Source organism: Microcaecilia unicolor, chromosome 1, assembly GCF_901765095.1.
Source record: "Microcaecilia unicolor chromosome 1, aMicUni1.1, whole genome shotgun sequence".
Classification (NCBI taxonomy): Eukaryota; Metazoa; Chordata; class Amphibia; order Gymnophiona; family Siphonopidae; genus Microcaecilia; species Microcaecilia unicolor.
In genome coordinates, this window is record NC_044031.1 from 345760702 (window position 1) to 345780011 (window position 19310).

A 19310-nucleotide genomic window follows, 5' to 3' on the forward strand; every position below is an offset into this window, starting at 1 on the left:
GAGGTCTTGGATATAGGGGAGTTTGTTACAGATAGAGCGGGCATTCCATAGGGCGCAAGAGAAGGGCGGAGTAGAGGAATAAAGATGAGGTTAGAGAGGTTGCGGTGAGATCTGTAGATAATAGTTGGTGAGGAGGGCCAGGATTGGGATTGATGTCACCGGCTGATAAGAGAAGGAGTAAAAGAGAGCGGAGGAGAGTAGGAGAGGTGTGGCCACGAAGGCGTCGAAGGCGAGAGGTATTTAGGTGGAATGGGGAAGGCAAAATGGAAGGAAGAAAGAGATGGAGATTAAAAGCCAAGAGGGAGGAAGAGGGTAGGAGAGAAGGTGAGGTGATGAAGTTGATGGATGGGCAGTGAGTTCCTGTAGCGGAGAGAGGTAGGGAGTGAGGGAACAGATTAGGAAGGGACAGGGCTAGGAAGAGAATGTGAATAGGGGCCATGAACGACTGAGGTACTTTAGCAACTGGGAAGAAGATTTAGATGTAAAGGGCACCTAGAGCGGAGTGGAGAGAAGTAGGGGGTGAGGGAAAAGACTAGAAAGGGACAGGGCAAGGAAAAGAATGTGTATAGGGGCCATAGCGTGATTCAGAATTAGATATAATTCCATATCATCATGCTGATCAATCCATAGACTGGTGGGGTGTGTCCATCTACCAGCAGGTGGAGATAGAGAGCAATCCTTTTGCCTCCCTATATGTGGTCATGTGCTGCCGGAAACTCCTCAGTATGTTCTCTATCTCAGCAGGTGGTGGTCACACACAGCAGCAGCTCTGGCTAGGTCTCCAAGCCTAATTTTTAGGTTTTGTTGAGTACCTGGGGTTGAGGGCTCTTCTTGAGCAAGTGCAAACCTGGTGGCGCCAGGTCCCTCCTTTTTTCCCCCTCCCGCTGGCTCCATTAAAAAAAAAAAAATTTTTGGACGTCCTTAAAGGCGTTTATTTCGACGTTTATTTAAACGTTTATTGCAGCTACTCACTGGGACACCAGGTCGTTACAGCTCGGAGCGAGAAGCAGGTAATTTTTACCTTTTTATAGCAGGCAGGGGGTTCCCCGATCAATCTCCACGTGGCCTATGGCGTCGGAGGGCGAGGGCACGAAGAATCGCTCCCCGGACCGCGTGTGCGCTTCTAGCGGGGATGCGGGGGTCTTAAAGTCTGATTCGCCCTTGTTGGGTGTCAGTTCGGAGGCCGGTCAGTGTCCCGGGTCTTCCTTCGGTGCGGCGGTTTTTCCCGCCATAAATGCCCATCCCCCGCTGCTCGCCTCCGCCATCTTGGCCGGCCACTCTGCTCGGACGGCTTCTTCTTGGGCCGCCCTTGAGCTGGGAGACATTAATGCCATGGCCGCCCTTGATTTGGGCGACGGCAAAAAAGCGGCTAAAGTTAAGCGCCGTTCTTCCCGCGCGGCTCCTTCGCGGAGTGTCGCGCCGGACGCCATCTTGGATGCGCAGCATGTTTCTCCCCCGCTCTTGCGAGCGCCGGTTGAGGGTGCGTCTAGGGCTGTGGCCCAGGCTGCTGAAGTGCACAGTCTGGGGGGTTTCTCCCCCGAGTTTATTTTGCTGCTGCATCAGGCCTTCCTTATGCAAAACGCTGCCCCTTCTCCCTTGTCCGATAAAGGGGTTGAGGCCCCCGGAAGTAAACGCCCTCGGGTGGATTCCCAGGCCTTAGAGGACTCTGTCTCCTCTGATGTAGATGAGGGCAGCGTATCTGAGTTCTCCCAACGGTCCTTTGGGGATTCCTTGGAGGAGACGGATTCCCGCTCGGATGGAGCGGATGACCCCTCTGCAGCGCGGATCTTTCGCTCAGAGGATTTGCCCAACCTGTTAGTGCAGGCCATGAGCATTTTGAAGATTTCCTCTCCAGAGGACGTCTCTCCCTCAGCCCCTGTTGGCTCCGCCATTATGCTGGGGACGAAGCGCCCACCTAGAACCTTCCACGTGCATGATGCCATGCACACCTTAATTTCGGCTCAATGGGATGTCCCGGAAGCGAGCCTCAAAGTGGCTAGGGCTATGTCCCGCCTCTATCCTTTGCCTGAAAGTGAACGGGAGGCCTTTCTTTGGCCTACCGTGGATTCTTTAATCACTGCGGTGACTAAGAAAACGGCGTTGCCGGTGGAAGGTGGCATGGCCCTAAATGACGCCCAAGACAGAAGATTGGAGGCGGCCTTAAGGTCGTCCTTCGAGGCGGCTGCCTTAAGTTTGCAGGCCTCAGTTTGCGGCTTTTATGTGGCCAGGGCGTGCCTGACGATGGTGCAGCGGGCTTCCCCCTCGGATCCTTCCTTGAGGGCTGATTGGCCGGCCCTGGAATCGGGCTTGGCTTATTTGGCAGACTTACTGTATGATGTCTTGAGAGCCTCGGCTAAAGGTATGGCTCAGACAGTCTCTGTGCGGCGGTGGCTTTGGCTGAAACATTGGTCTGCTGACCACGCCTCTAAGTCCCGCCTGGCTAAGTTGCCTTTTATAGGCAAGCTGCTCTTTGGGGTCGAGCTGGACAAAATTGTGACCGATCTCGGCACGTCTAAGGGCAAGAGGTTACCAGAGGTCAGGGCTCGGGGCAGTGCTCGCCCCGGTATCTCCAGAGGACGGTTTCAGGAAGCCCATTGGTACCGCCCGGGCAAGTCGGGCTCCTCTGCCCCCTCTTCCTTCAAGAGGAATTTCTCCCCCAAGCAGCATTCCTTTCGCAGAGACCGCCGTCCCGGAGGTGCGCCCTCCGGTCCTCCCCCAGGGTCTCGTACCCAATGACGGGGTCCTGGTCCATGGCCCAGTGCAGATTGGAGGACGCCTGTCCTCGTTTCTGGGCGAGTGGACCAGGGTAACTTCAGACGCTTGGGTGCTGGAAGTCATCAGAGACGGCTACAAGCTAGAGTTCTGCCGACCCTTAAGAGACGGGTTTGTACTCTCTCCCTGCAAGTCTCCGGTCAAAGCTGTGGCAGTGCAGCAGACCTTGGACAATCTGATCCGCTTGGGGCCACGATGGAAGTAGTGACCTGGGCCAGGGCTCATATGAGACCACTACAACACTCTCTGCTGCAGCGCTGGACTCCGGTGTCGGAGGATTATGCTGTGCGCCTTCCCTTGGACCCAGCAGTGCACTAGGCGCTGAGCTGGTGGCTGAAGACAGACAAGTTGTCTGCAGGGATGCCTCTTGTGACCCCGGAGTGGATTGTCGTCACGATTGGCGCCTCTTTGACGGGCTGGGGAGCCCACTGCTTGGGAAGGACAGCGCAGGGGCTCTGGTCTCCTGCAGAGGCAAAGTGGTATATCAACCTCCTGGAACTCAGAGCCATTCGGTTGGCGCTTTTGGAGTTCCTCCCGGTACTGGCGTTGAAGCCAGTACGGGTCCTGTCGCACAATGCCACGGCTGTGGCCTATGTCAACCGCCAGGGAGGTACCAAGAGCGCCCCTCTAACCAAGGAAGCCATGAATCTATGCCAGTGAAACAAAAGGTGTACACCCATGTTTTTTGAAAATACGGTCTGTCCCGCCCCTTCGCGGACCCGTCCTTGCAGATAGACGCCCATGGAGATGGGCGTTCGCGGTCGATTATGCCCCTCAATGACTCATTAGTCCGTGCTTTTGAATATGCTCTGTAATTTTGTTATTAATAATAGTCTCTACCATTTTGCCCAGCACCGACATCAGACTCACCGGTCTATAATTTCCCGTATCTCCTCTGGAACCTTTTTTAAAAATCTGCTTTACATTGGCCACCCTCCAATCTTCCGGTACCACGCTCGATTTTAAGGATAAATTACATATTTCTAACAATAGCTCCGCAAGCTCATTTTTCAGTTCTATCAGTACTCTGGGATGAATACCATCCAGTCCAGGAGATTTGCTACTCTTCAGTTTGTAGAACTGCCCCATTACATCCTCCAGATTTACAGAGAATTCATTAAGTTTCTCCAATTCGTCAGCTTCGAATACCATTTCCGGCACCGGTATCCCACCCAAATGTTCCTCAGTGAAGACCGAAGCAAAGAATTCATTCAATCTCTCCGCTACGTCTTTGTCATCCTTGATCGCCCCTTTTACCTCTCGGTCATCCAGCGGCCCAACCGATTCTCTTGCCGGTTTCCTGCTTTTAATGTACTGAAAAATTTTTTTACAATGTTTTTTTGCCTCTATCTTTTTTTCGAAGTCCCTCTTGGCCTTCTTTATCTGCGCCTTGCATTTGCTTTGTCACTCCTTATGTTGCTTCTTGTTATTTTCAGACGGTTCCTTCTTCCATTTTCTGATGGCGTTTCTTTTAGCCCTAATAGCTTTCTTCACCTTACTTTTCAACCACGCCGGCTGTCTTTTGGACTTCCGTCTTTCTTTTGTAATTTGCGGAATATGTTTGGCCTGGTTCTCTAGGATGGTACTTTTGAACAGCATCCACGCCTGTTGTACAGTTTTTACCCTCTGTTGCCCCCCTAATTTTTTTTTTTTTTAATACCGTTTTTCTCATTTTATCATAGTTTCCTTTTTTTAAAGTTAAACGCTAACGTATTTGACTTCCTAGGTATAGTTACTTCAAGGTTGATATCAAAACTGATCATATTATGATCACTGTTATCAAGCGGCCCCAGTACCATAACGTCCCTCACCAGATCATGTGCTCCACTAAGGACCAAGTCTAGAATTTTTCCTTCTCTCGTCGGCTCCTACACCAGCTGCTCCGTAAAGCTGTCCTTGATTTCATCAAGGAATTGTACCTCTCTAGCGTGTCCCGATGTTACATTTACCCAGTCTATATTTGGGTAATTGAAGTCACCCATTACTATCGCATTGCCCATTTTGTTTGCGTCTGATTTCTCATTTCTGCATCTACCGGCTCATCCTGGTGGGGCGGACAGTAGTACACGCCTATCACCGTCCTTTTCCCTTTTATACATGGAATTTTAACCCACAATGATTCAAAGGTGTGATTTGTGTCCTGCCGAATTTGTAATCTATCTGAGTCAAGGCTCTTGTTAATAATACAATGCTACACCTCCAAGGTCCAGCCTATCACTATGATATACTTCGTACCCCGGTAAGACAGTGTCCCACTGGTTATCCTCCTTCCACCAGGTCTCAGTATTGCATATGATGTCCAATTTTTCATTTAGTGCAATATATTCCAACTCTCCCATCTTATTTCTTAGACTCCCTAGCATTTGCATATAATTTCAGAGTATGTTTGTTCCTATTTGCATGATGCTTAGTGCTTGACACTATTGATTTGCCATCTTTTGTCTGATCTTTAGTTGTATTTAAGGGCACCTGGCCTACCATGCTCTCTTGTGTAACCTCACTATCCAGAGACCGTCTCTTCCCTGTTTGTGAGATATCCTTGCAAGATACCTTATCCCGAACTATGCGCTGTTGTGCAACTGTCGGCCTTTCCCCCATATCTAGTTTAAAAGCTGCTCTATCTCTTTTTTGAATGCTGACGCCAGCAGCCTGGCCCCACCCTGGTTAAGATGGAGCTCCTCATCCCCAGAACGTTGCCCAGTTCCTAACAGGTAAGACATAATTTTACTATAAACCCTTTACCTTCAAGAAAGAACTGCTATCCTTCCATATCATCATGCTGATCAATCCATAGACTGGTGGGTTGTGTCCATCTACCAGCAGGTGGAGATAGAGAGCAATCCTTTTGCCTCCCTATATGTGATCATGTGCTGCCGTAAACTCCGCAGTATGTTCTCTATCTCAGCAGGTGGTGGTCACACACAGCAGCGGCTCTGGCTAGGTCTCCAAGCCTAATTTTTAGGTTTTGTTGAGTACCTGGGGTTGAGGGCTCTTCTTGAGCAAGTGCAAACCTGGTGGTGCCAGGTCCCTCCTTTTCTCCCCACTCCCGCTGGCTCCGTTAAAAAAAAAAAAAAAAAAAAAATTTGGACGTCCTTTAAGGGCGTTTATTTCAACATTTATTTCAACGTTTATTGCAGCTGCTCACTGGGACACCAGTTCGTTACAGCTCGGAGCGAGAAGCAGGTAATTTTACCTTTTTATAGCGGGCAGGGGGTTCCCCGTTCGGTCTCCACATGGCCTATGGCGTCGGAGGGCGAGAGCGCGAAGATTCGCTCTCCGGTCCGCGTGGGTGCGTCTATCGAGGATGCGGGGGTTTCAAAGCCTGAGTCGCCTTTGTTGAACATCAGTTTGGAGTCCGGTCAGTGTCCCGGTTCTTCCTCCGCTGCAGCGGTTTTTCCCGCCATAAGCGCCCATCCCCCGCTGCTCGCCCACTCCATGTTGGCCGGCCACTCTGCTCGGACGGCTTCTTCTTGGGCCGCCCTCGAGCTGGGAGACGTTAATACTATGGTCGCCCTTGATTAGGGCGACGGTAAGAAAGCGGCCAAAGTTAAGTGCCGTTCTTCCCGCGCGGCTCCTTCTCGGAGTTTCGCGCCGGACGCCATTTTGAATGCACAGCACGTTTCTCCCCCGCTCTTGCGAGCGCCGGTTGAGGGTGCGTCTAGGGCCGTGGCCCAAGCTGCAGAAGTGCACAGTTTGGGGGGATTCTCCCCTGAGTTCATTTTGCTGCTGCATCAGGCTTTTCTTATGCAAAACGCTGCCCTTGCCCCACTGTCTGATAAAGGGGTTGAGGCCTCCGGAAGCAAACGCCCTCGGGTGGATTTCCAGGCCCTAGAGGACTCTGTCTCCTCGGATGTAGATGAGGGCAGCGTATCTGAGTTCTCACAACGGTCCTTTGGGGATTCCTTGGAGGAGACGGATTCCCGCTCGGATGGAGCGGATGACCCCTCTGCAGCGCGGATCTTTCGCTCAGAGGATTTGCCCAACCTGTTAGTGCAGGCCATGAGCATTTTGAAGAGTTCCTCTCCGGAGGACGTCTCTCCCTCAGCCTCTGTTGGCTCCGCCATTATGCTGGGGATGAAGCGCCCGCCTAGAACCTTCCACGTGCATGATGCCATGCACACCTTAATTTCGGCTCAATGGGATGTCCCGGAAGCGAGCCTCAAAGTGGCTAGGGCTATGTCCCGCCTCTATCCTCTGCCTGAAGGTGAACGGGAGGCCTTTCTTTGGCCTACCGTGGATTCTTTAATCACTGCGGTGACTAAGAAAACGGCGTTGCCGGTGGAAGGTGGCACGGCCCTAAAGGACGCCCAAGACAGAAGATTGGAGGCGGCCTTAAGGTCGTCCTTCGAGGCGGCTGCTTTGAGTATGGAGGACTCAGTTTGCGGCTCCTATGTGGCCAGGGCGTGCCTGACGATTGTGCAGCGGGCTTCCCCCTCAGATCCTTCCTTGAGGGCTGATTGGCCGGCCCTGGAATCGGGCTTGGCTTACTTGGCAGACTTGCTGTGTGATGTCTTGAGAGCCTCAGCTAAAGGTATGGCTCAGACAGTCTCTGCGCGGCGTTGGCTTTGGCTGAAGCATTGGTCTGCTGACCATGCCTCTAAGTCTCGCCTGGCTAAGTTGCCTTTTAAAGGCAAGCTGTTCTTTGGGGTCGAGCTGGACATAATTGTGACCGATCTCGTCACGTCTAAGGGCAAGAGGTTACCAGAGGTCAGGGCTCGGGCCAGTGGGGCTCGCCCCGGTTCCTCCAAAGGACAGTTTCAGGAAGCCCGTCGGTATCGCCCGGGCAAGTCGGGCTCATCTGCCCCCTCTTCCTTCAAGAGGAACTTCTCCCCCAAGCAGCATTCCTTTCGCAGTGATCGCTGTCCCGGAGGTTCGTCCTCCCCCAGGGTCTCGTACCCAATGACGGGGCCCTGGTCCATGGCCCAGTGCAGATTGGAGGACGCCTGTCCTCGTTTCTGGGCGAGTGGACCAGGGTAACTTCAGACGCTTGGGTGCTGGAAGTCATCAGAGACGGCTACAAGCTAGAGTTCTGCCGATCCTTAAGAGACGGGTTTGTGCACGCTCCCTGCAAGTCTGCGGTCAAAGCTGTGGCAGTGCAGCAGACTTTGGACAATCTGATCCGCCTGGGTGCGGTTGTTCCGGTGCCAGAAGATCAGCTTGGCAAGGGACGTTACTTCATTTACTTTGTGGTACCAAAGAAAGGAGGTTCTGTACGGCCTATCCTCGACCTCAAAGGGGTCAATCGTGCCTTGAAAGTTCGGCACTTCCGAATGGAGACTCTCCGCTCTTTGACAGCGGCAGTGAAGGCAGGGGAGTTTCTGGCATCCTTGGACATCAAGGAAGCTTACTTGCATATTCCCATCTGGCCTCCTCATCAACGCTTTCTGCGTTTTGCAGTCCTGGGCCGACACTTCCAGTTCAGAGCCCTCCCGTTCGGGTTGGCTACTGCTCCGCGGACCTTCTCCAAAGTAATGGTGGTCATTGCGGCCTTCCTACGAAAGGAAGGAGTACAAGTCCATCCTTATCTGGACGACTGGTTGATCCGAGCCCCCTCTTATGCAGAGTGCGGCAGAGCTGTAGACCGGGTGATTGCTCTTTTGAGCTCCCTGGGGTGGATCATCAACTGGGAGAAAAGCCAGCTGCGCCCGACTCAGTCCATGGATTATCTGGGAGTTTGTTTCGACACCCAAGTGGGCAGAGTGTTCCTGCCGGACAATCGGATTGTCAAGCTTCAGGCTCAGGTGGACCAGTTCCTAGTAGCCTCTCCTCTTCGGGCTTGGGACTATGTGCAGCTGTTGGGCTCTATGACGGCCACGATGGAAGTAGTGCCCTGGGCCAGGGCCCATATGAGACCTCTACAGCAATCTCTGCTGCAGCGATGGACTCCAGTTTCGGAGGATTACGCTGTGCACCTTCCCTTGGATCCAGCGGTGCGCAAGGCGCTGAGCTGGTGGCTGAGGATGGACAAGCTGTCCGCAGGAATGCCTCTTTGGACCCCGGAGTGGGTGGTCGTCACGACGGACGCCTCTTTGACGGGCTGGGGAGCCCACTGCTTGGGAAGGACAGCGCAGGGGCTCTGGTCTCCTGCAGAGGCAAAGTGGTCTATCAACCTCCTGGAACTGAGAGCCATTCGATTGGCCCTTTTGGAGTTTCTCTCGGTACTGGCGTTGAAGCCAGTACGGGTCCTGTCGGACAATGCACGGCTGTGGCCTATGTCAATCGCCAGGGAGGTACCAAGAGCGCCCCTCTAGCCAAGGAGGCCATGAATCTATGCCAGTGGGCGAAAGCGAACCTGGAACAGCTGTCGGCGGCCCATATTGCCGGAGTCATGAATGTCAAGGCGGACTTTCTCAGTCGCAATACCTTGGATCCCGGAGAGTGGCAGCTATCGGCTCAGGCGTTCTTGGACATCACGAAGCGCTGGGGCCAGCCGAGCCTAGATCTGATGGCGTCATCGGCCAATTGCCAAGTGCCGCGCTTTTTCAGCAGAGGACGGGACCCTCGATCTCTGGGAGTAGATGCTCTTCTCCAACAGTGGCCGACACAGGAGCTTCTCTACGTGTTTCTGCCCTGGCCCATGATGGGCAGGGTGCTAGGCCCGGTGGCAAAGCATCCGGGCAGGGTGATCCTGGTGGGTCCGGATTGGCCCAGATGTCCCTGGTATGCGGACTTAGTCAGACTCTCGGTGGACGGCCCTCTGCGGCTGCCAGCGGAGCGGGGCCTCGTACATCAGGGTCCCGTGGTGATGGAGGATCCCTCCCCCTTTGGTCTTACGGCCTGGCTATTGAGCGGCAGCGTCTGAGGAAGAAGGGCTTCTCAGACAAGGTCATCGCCACTATGCTGAGAGCGAGGAAGCGCTCTACTTCTACTGCTTACGCTAGGGTTTGGCGTACCTTTGCATCGTGGTGTGAGGCAGGCTCCCTTTCTCCCTTCACTGCTCCAATTTCTTCAGTGTTGGCATTCCTGCAAGAAGATCTGGAGAAAGGCCTGTCGCTCAGTTCCCTTAAAGTCCAGGTAGCGGCTCTGGCTTGCTTCAGGGGCCGCCTGAAGGGTGCTTCCCTGGCTTCGCAGCCAGATGTGGTGCGCTTTCTCAAGGGAGTTAAATCACCTGCGCCCTCCTCTGCACTCAGTGGTACCTGCGTGGAATCTCAATCTGGTGCTAAGAGCCTTGCAGAAGCCGCCTTTTGAACCCTTGCCAAGGGCATCTCTGAAAGACCTGACGTTGAAAGCAGTCTTTTTGGTGGCTATCACTTCAGCCAGAAGAGTTTCCGAGCTCCAGGCGCTATCATGTCGAGAGCCCTTTCTGCAGTTCACTGAGGCAGGAGTGTCTATTCGTACAGTGACTTCCTTCATGCCCAAGGTTGTTTCTCGCTTCCATGTGAATCAGCAGCTCTGTCTCCCTTCCTTTCGTAGGGAGGACTACCCAGAGGAATACTCTGCTCTCAAATTTCTGGATGTGAGACGAGTCATCATCAGATACTTGGAAGTGATCAATGATTTCCGGAAATCGGATCATCTGTTTGTCCTGTTTGCAGGTCCTCGTAAGGGTCTGCAGGCTGCTAAGCCTACAGTGGCAAGATGGGTCAAGGAAGCCATTGCAGCGGCTTATGTGGCCGCGGGGAAGGTGCCTCCTATTCAGCTGAAGGCTCACTCCACTAGAGCTCAGGCGGCCTCGATGGCAGAGGCCGGGTCCGTCTCCTTGGAAGAGATATGCAAGGCAGCAACTTGGGCATCGGCCCATACCTTCTCCAGGCATTACCGCTTGACTGTGGCTGCTCGGGCGGAGGCTCGGTTTGGAGCTTCAGTGTTGTGGTCAGGGATTTCAATGTCCCGCCCTGGGTGAGTACTGCTTCGGTACATCCCACCAGTCTATGGATTGATCAGCATGATGATATGGAAGGTAAAATTATGTATCATACCTGATAATTTTCTTTCCATTAATCATAGCTGATCAATCCATAGCCCCTCCCAGATATCTGTACTGTTTATATTCTGGTTGCATTTCAGATTCAAGTTTAGTCTTCAGTTCCTGTTCAGGAGGACTTCGTGTTCAAGTTTTTCAATTGGATTCTTCAAGAGTTGAGACGAGTTTGTGTTACAGTGAGCTGCTGCATTCCTCTCCCCTCCGTTTTACGGGGCTGGATTGAGATCTAAATTCTGCCGGCGCTCCCTCCCGCTTCGTGCGGCTGTAGGGCAGCTTTGTACCCCTCCCGCTTCGGCGGTGTTAGGGTCAGTCAGCTCCTCCCGCGGTTGCGGTTGCAGGATAAGCCAGATCCCCCCGCATCGGCGGGGTCGTGTCCCTCCCCCGCTCCGCGGGGATGAGCTGGACGGATTCCCCTTCCCCACTTGTGTGGGGATGAGCTGGGTTAATTCCCCTCCCCCGTTTCGGAGGTGGTGAGCTGGGCAGAGTGTCCCTTTGTGGGTGTAATTCTCTAAGTGCTGAGTCCTGCGGATGGAGCTTGGATATCGACATACTGAGGAGTTTCCGGCAGCACATGACCACATATAGGGAGGCAAAAGGATTGCTCTCTATCTCCACCTGCTGGTAGATGGACACAACCCACCAGTCTATGGATTGATCAGCTATGATTAATGGAAAGAAAATGATCAGGTATGATACATAATTTTACCTTATGCTTTCCTAAGAAAAGGCTTTGATCAATGCAGAGTGGGTTTCTCAGGACATCTTCAGGCTGGGCTGACAGAGGTGTTTCTAGGTGGCTGTGCTAGAACCGCTCATTCTTTCAAGTTCAGAGTTCCATTCCCTAATCCAGAAACATTCACCTCTAGATGAGGAAAGTGCTAGAGTTTGTCATGAGTTCGCCTCTGTTGCAGAAGTCATGGCCTCCATCTCACATCGGCAGATGACCTCTTTTCTTCACTGCCCTTGTGCCAGGTCTCACTTCAGCTGAGCAGCATGCAGAATAGGGAGAGTCTCTTGAAGTGAGTTTTAAACAACAACAACAAAAAAACCCCATAGATTTAGGAGTCGACAGGATAAATATATACATAAGTTACATCCATTTAACCATTTCTTTTAGCTGTCTTTCATTAATTTTCGCAAACTTAGTAATAATTTTAGCAATATGGGCAAGATAATACAATACTTAAGTCCTGAAGAAGGGAATAAACTCCTAGTGCAAAAAAAGGAGTAATTGGTAAAATAGGAAAAGTCCTTAGTTTATGAAGCTTTTACTGTTCAGGGTCTTAAATTTTGTTGCAATCGTAGGCCAGGGATCTTGGTAGCAGATAAGTCAGCAATGATTATTGGTAACTAAAAAGGTCCTGATGCTGTACATTGTGTGGATCTATGTTGAGTTGCCTCTTTAAAGTTTCATTGGAGACTTGTGCTGAAGCATCTTTCATGTAGTCTAGTCTCTTTGATTGTGGGAGGTCGTCCCTCCTCTGGTTAAAACGAATGGAAGGCCTCAGTGAATGTTAAATAAAGGTTTTACAATAGTTCAAAATAAATGGTTCAGAACATGTAACCATATAAAAAATATATTAACCAACTTCATTGTTTGCAATGTGAGCCTTATACTTAGGGCACAGATCAGTGCATGAATTCTAACAAGCTTTTTATTGTCTGTTATCCCTATTTTCAATCCAGTTAGTGTCTTGACCTTTGTAGCAGCCCAGTCTTTAAAAAAAAAAAAAAATTCCATTCGATCAGTTTTTTCCTTCATTTTTTTCCTTTCATAATTCATTCGATCAGTTTTTTCCTTCATTCTTTTTTTTCCTCTCATAATTCAGTTCACTGGATATAAATTGTATTTTTGCATTTGAGTGAAACTACCAATTTGTCTAATCTTCTTTTCCCTGTGCTGAGAGTAAAAGTGTATGCAGCCATTGGTTCCTGCTCGACTTAGATCTAACTTAAAAGGAATAGGAAAAAAAGGACTTCCTCAAATCTGCTTCAACTGCAGCAAAGATAGGGGGAAGAAATAGGAGAAGGGGGGCTCACACTGAACTGACAAAGATTTGTTTGAAGTGTGTAATGGCAATTCTAGACCTAAATCTTTTTTTTTTTTTTTAATTTGTAAAAGGTCTTTATTGTGAATGAAAAATTCCCTGTACATAAGGAACTATTACTCATAAAGCATCATACAGAGAATGAAAATTCTATTTGCCATCTTAGCCCCCATTCATATTCTTTGCAATAAAACATGAACAAGAATGCAAAGTACTACAGCACATTGTATGACCTCATGTTTTAAGATTTTATAAAATGAATTAAGACAAATAAACCCCACCTCCATTCAAACACTACCCAATTAACCCCCCCTCCCTCCCCCCTTGGCCCAGCCCCCCCCTCCCCCTTAATATTGACAGTGTTTCAAGAAGGGCTCCCAGATTGCTTTCCACTTATCCTCAGTATGACCTTGCACAGCCCAAAGCCTCTCCATTTCACTGATGTACCTTAGCTTATTTAACCAGCTTAGCAAAGGTGGAGTGACAGATGATTTCCAACACGCAGCAAGCACTACTCTCGCTGCCACCATTGCTTGTCGGGCTAACAATGCTTGAGAGTAAGACCTGGTGTTTTTTTAGTACAAAGAAAAAATTCTGGAGACCACTTAACAGGTCGTTGAAACCACTTTTGCAGTCTATGTTGGATGGCTTTCCAATATGCCCGAATTTTATAACATATCCACCAGATATGGCCCATTGTACCCCTCTGTCCACAGCCACGCCAACACAATGGAGATGTTCCAGGAAACGTGGTTCAACCGAACCGGAGTCAAGTACCACCGATAAAGCACTTTAACTGTGTTTTCCTGGTATGAAACAGAAATTGAAATCTTAGACCAATTGTTTTCAAAAAAGGACCAGTCACCCTCATCAGTGGTCACCCCCAATTCCCGTGCATGCTTAAGTTCCAACTTACCACATAGAAATGAATATAAACAAGTAGTTAGACCTCTAGTAGATTTAGAATCCTCACAGAGATCTTCAAGAAACGTATCTTCCCTCAATGTGGAGGCCTGGATCTCCCTAGAACTAAGAAAATGCCTCAATTGACCATAAGCAAAATTCCGTCAGTAAGATGGCATATCTCCCTTTCAAAGAATCAAAGGAAAGCAGATTACCCTCCTCATATAGTTGACCCCAGGTTACCAGACCCAAAGACTTCCAGCGCTGAAAAGGTCCTGAAGAAACACCTGGAAGAAAAAGAGGATTATTCGCAATTGGCGATAGTTTCAAGGACACGGCATCTGGCCTAGCGAACAGTCCATCCCAATAAAAGAAGGTTGGGAGTATCGAAGGACACAAATCCATACTTAAGCCCCTAAATTTACGGGGGATCCACATCAAAGCTTTGAGTAGACAAGAACCTACCTCATCTTGCTCCAGTTTAAAATTCACTAGATAGCCCATCCAGACCAGGCGACTTTCCCGTTGGAAGGCCCTTAATCACCTTGACAACTTAAGGCCTCTCGCTGACCCTCTGTAAGTGTAGGAAAAGAACAGGTCAAAAAGAATTCATTCTGCACTTCTGGGCCAGACACCACTTCAGAAGAGTAGAGTGTTTGATAGAACTACTGAAATTCTCCCTAATCTGCTTTGAACTAGTTACCAACCCACCCTCCTTATCTCACATCTTTAATATAGTTCTATCAACCCTGGACTGGCGCAGCTTAACCGCCAAGGCCTTACTCGGTTTATTACTAAAAACAAACCCAGAATGCCCTTGCCTGTCATTAAAGAACTTCAGTTGATCTGTATGTATCTGGTCAAGTCTTAAACAGATCGCCTGAATGTCCTGCAAGTCTTTTACTGAGTGGGAAGATTTGTGCCTTGCAGATAAGAGAGACAATTGCGGAGGAAGTGACGTCAGCGCTACCGAATGGTTGCCTAACAAGCGAGCTCTGAAGAGCCAGAAGTAAAAGGAGCCTCCAACTCCCCGAAAACGCGGCGAAAATCCCCACCAAGCAGGAATCTAAACACCAGAAGTAATGGCAGCTCGGAAGAAACTAGCTAAATTCAAGTACGCCGCCGAAAACCCTGGAATAGGGAGAAGCGCGGGCGCGAAAGTAGCGTCGCGAAATTTCAAAATGGCGGACGGAGTTTCCGAATCTGACCCGGAGCACGAGGAAATGGTAGACGAAAATTCGGAGACAGATAAAGTGGATGTTTCACGCTGGTTCCAAGAGCTCAAAGCGGAAATGGTGAATACAAGAAAAGGGATACAGGCGACAATAGGTGAGCTGCGGGAGGAATTGAGAGATATGGGGAAACGAGTGGCGGAGACTGAGGAGAGAGTGGACGGTGCAGAGGAGGTGATAAAAGAAATGCAGCAAGCAATAAAAAAAGAAAATCAATGCAGAGAAGCCCTGGAAATGCAACTAGAAGACCTTGAAAACAGGTCTAGACGATGCAATCTGAGATTCAAAGGAGTACCAGAGGTAGAGTCATACAAAGACGCATCCAAAACAATAAGAGCAATCTGTGCAGTCATTATGGATCTGGAGAGTGAAAGTGAGGACTCAACAAATCAGGACAAATATAGAATTGACAGAGCACACCGGACATTAGGGCCACAGAGAGCTGAGGGGCCCAGAGATATAATAGCATGCTTCCATGACTATAATACTAAAGAGGCAGTGTGGCGCAAAGCTCGGGCCATGAAAGAGATTGCATGGGAAAATAATAAAATACAAATTTTCCAGGATTTGGCAAAAAAAAACCTTGCAAGCACGGAGAGAACTTAAAGACATCACAATGTATTTGCAAAAAGCAGGACTGAGATACCGGTGGCTGTACCCAAGAGGAATTCTGGTAACAGTGGGCACCAAGTCGAGGCGAATTCAGACGGTGGAAGGCGCATGGAAAAGCCTGAGAGACATGGGCTGCACGGACATTCCACAAGATAAGGAAGGAGAACAAGGACGACAACAAAGACAACAGACCCCGGAAAATCAAAGATGGCAGAAAATTGGAAGAGAAAAGAAAACAGATCCCCGGACAAAGCCAGATTTGAGGGAGAAATAAGAGGAAAAGACTGAGAAATTAACCAGAGGTCAACTAAATGGAACTGTGGTAGTATATGCTATGAGAACTATAGTGCTGGTTAATTGATGCAATATGCTTGGTGTGGGGGAATAGGGAAATGTAAATGGGGGAGGGGGAGGGAACTGATGACGTAAATATATGGGGGCAGCCGTCTGGCACAGATGCACTTCCTCCAGGGTAGCACTGGCCAGAAGAGTCCAGGGCCAAAAACAGGAGCCCACTGGGGGGGCAGGGAAAAGAGGGAGGGAGGGAAGGGAAAGGGGAGGGAGGGGAATAAAGGTAGGATCCTGGAACGTTAACGGTTTGAATAATCCCGGGAAAAGAAACATAGTTCTTAAAGAACTGAAAAGATTAAAATGGGATGTGATAATGCTTCAGGAAACCCACATCCAAAGACGAGATGAGCACTTGATTAGCTATAAAACACTGGGGCAGGGAACTAAGCTGGCGGATCCCAAGGGAGGGAAGACGGGTGGATTGGCAATTTACATTAATGAACAGTTAAGATTTGTACAAGAAGATATATACAAAGGGGAAGATGGGAGAAGCTTAGCAATTAAAGGAAGGGTAGGGAATCACTTGATCACATTTATCAATGTATACGCACCAAATGAGGGACAGGGAACATTCTTCACAAAACTAGGCTTAGGCCTAAGTAAATTTGTAAGGGGACAGATAATTATGGGAGGGGACTACAACATGACTGCCTCTAGACTGGACCATTCACAGGGGAAAGGAGGAGGATCGAGAACACATAGGGGGAAATTTCTTAAATTAATGAAGGATTTAGATCTGGTAGATATATGGAGGATACAACACCCAGGTCAAAAAACATATTCTTTTTATTCTCATGCCCAAAAATCATACTCAAGGATAGATGCGATCTGGGGGAGCAGATCAATATGGGGGGACATGAAAGACTCAGACATAGAAAATATACAGACATCAGACCACGCACCAGTATGGGTACTGGTGGGGAAAATAGAGATAGAGAGAAAGGAAACGATGTGGAGACTAAATGAATCCCTGATAGCTGCGGAGAAAGATTGTCAAGATATACGAATGAAAATAATAGAATACCTCCAAAATAATGACAGGGGAGATGTATCGGAAGGCACCTTGTGGGATGCACTAAAAGCTGTGATTAGAGGACATCTGATAGCAAAAGGCACCTACAAAAAAAAAAAAAGAGAAGCAACAGAATTGACAATTAGGCTAAAATTAACACAATTAGAAACACAACACCAACTACAGGGAGATGCAAAAACGTTCAGAGAACTAATACAATGTAGAGGGGAACTCCGGAAAATACAGATGAGTACGATGGAATTCCATAGAACTCTGATGAAACAAAAATTTTTTGAATTTAGTAACAAAGCGGGGACCATGTTGGCACGCAGTTTAAGACAAAAACAGACAAGGAGCTTAATAACTAAACTAAAAACACAAGGGGACAGATTGGTATATCAAGATAAAGATATTAGGAAAGCCTTTGTGCAATATTACTCTAAATTATACGCGCCAGGGGAAAAAGTCCCCAAAGAAGACATACAAAGTCAATTAAGAGATCTAGGACTCCACAAAGTAACGGAGGCTCAGAAATTAGAGCTAGAGAAGGCCATAACGTTGAAGTAAGTATTAGAGGTAATCAAGGGGCTAAAAGGAGGCAAGGCACCGGGTTTGGATGGATACACGGGGAAATTTTATAAAGTATTTGGAAGGGAATTAGCCCCAATATTGGTGAGAGTTGGAAATGCAAACTTTGGAGGAAATGGGCTACCTAATAGCATGAAAATAGCGGGTATAACAGTATTACCAAAACCAGGAAGGGACCCAACATGCTGTGGATCATATAGACCTATATCATTATTAAATATTGATGTTAAGATTCTTGCAAAGGTCATGGCCGACCGCCTAGCCCGTATAATGCCACAAATTATACACCCAGATCAATCTGGATTTATATTAAATAGAAAGGTTGCTGATAACATCAGACGGACATTGAATATAATTTGGGGGGCGCAAAGAAGAGGGGACTCGTTGACGCTGTTAGCAATAGACGCCGAGAAAGCGTTCGATAGAGTGGAGTGGGAATATCTATGGGAGGTAATGAGGGTAATGGGTATGGGAATACCATTTATAGAATGGATAAAAGGGCTATATGCATCACCGACTGCAAGACTAAAGATTAATGGGGGATACTCTGAAATTTTCCATATCCAAAGGGGTACACGTCAGGGATGCCCGTTATCGCCCCTATTGTTCGCGTTGTCTATTGAACCCCTGGCACAGAGAATTCGAACCATGAAGGAGGTGAGGGGAATAAAACTAGGTGGAAAGGAACATAAAATAGCGTTATTCGCTGATGACATTCTATTTTACGTGGGCCAACCGATGCACACACTACCTGTCATAGTTAAGGAACTTGAAGTATATGGGAGACAAGCAGGATTTAAAGTAAATTACGATAAATCTGAAATAATGGGAATCACAATAACAGAGGCAGAGTGTAATTATTTGAAGGAAAGGTGCAATTTTAAAATAACGGAACTGGGTTTCCGGTATCTAGGAATAAAAATTCCCAAAGATTTACAGAATCTATATGCTTGGAATTATGAACCCCTGCTTAGCTCAGTGAGGAGGGATTTGAATAGATGGGGGTCAGGATGGCTGTCATGGTGGGGGCGAATAGCAGTAATAAAAATGAATATCCTGCCAGACTTCTATTTTGTTTCAGACACTACCCATCCCAGTACCGATCAGAGAGTTGACAAGATTGCAATCAGAATTAGGGAAATTTGCCTGGGGGAGAAAGCCGGCCAGGTTACCCAAGAGGATAATGTGGGGAAGAGTACAGGAAGGAGGAAGAGAAATGCCAAACATGCAATGGTACTACTGGGCAGGACAAATCACACAAATAGCAGAATGGTGTAAGGTAGACTTGTCACATATAACCACATTAGAACAAGTGTTTGTCAGAGAGGGATATTTGGAGGGTCTTTTGTGGGCCTCCCTTCCTGAACAAAGTTATGGGAAACTGACCCTAAACCCGTTTATAACACATTTACTAACTCTTTGGGGTACCTTAAAAAAGAAATTAAGGGGGACACAACAGAGATCCTCATATGCGTGGATCACACAGGAGGAGGGATTCCCAGCGGGGAAAGAATCAAGGGTCTTCTCCACATGGTTTCAGAAGGGTCTGATCAGATTTCGTGATTTAATGGATGGAGGTCGCATAAGGGCATTTGAAGAACTCCAAGAGAAATACGAATTACAAGAGACAGATAAATACGCATACATGCAAGTCCAACACTTTATTATAACAGAGAAATGGATAAAACACCCACCAGTAGATCATGAGAAATTCGAAAATCTATGGGGAGAAATTGATGTATCAGGCAGGAGAATCTCCAAGGTATATGGGCACCTTCGGGGCCAAACTTTTAGAAAACATGCTTTTATGGAAGCATGGGAAAAAGACATGGGACAGGCATTAAGCGAGACCGAATGGAGGAGGGTGT

General features: G+C 48.6%; 1 protein-coding gene across 5 annotated transcripts in view; it reads left to right on the forward strand.

Moving 5' to 3' along the window:
- CTNNB1 (catenin beta 1) overlaps positions 1–19310 on the forward strand; it is a 254122-nt gene that overhangs the window by 169875 nt on the left and 64937 nt on the right. The gene's annotated exons all lie outside the window — the stretch shown is intronic.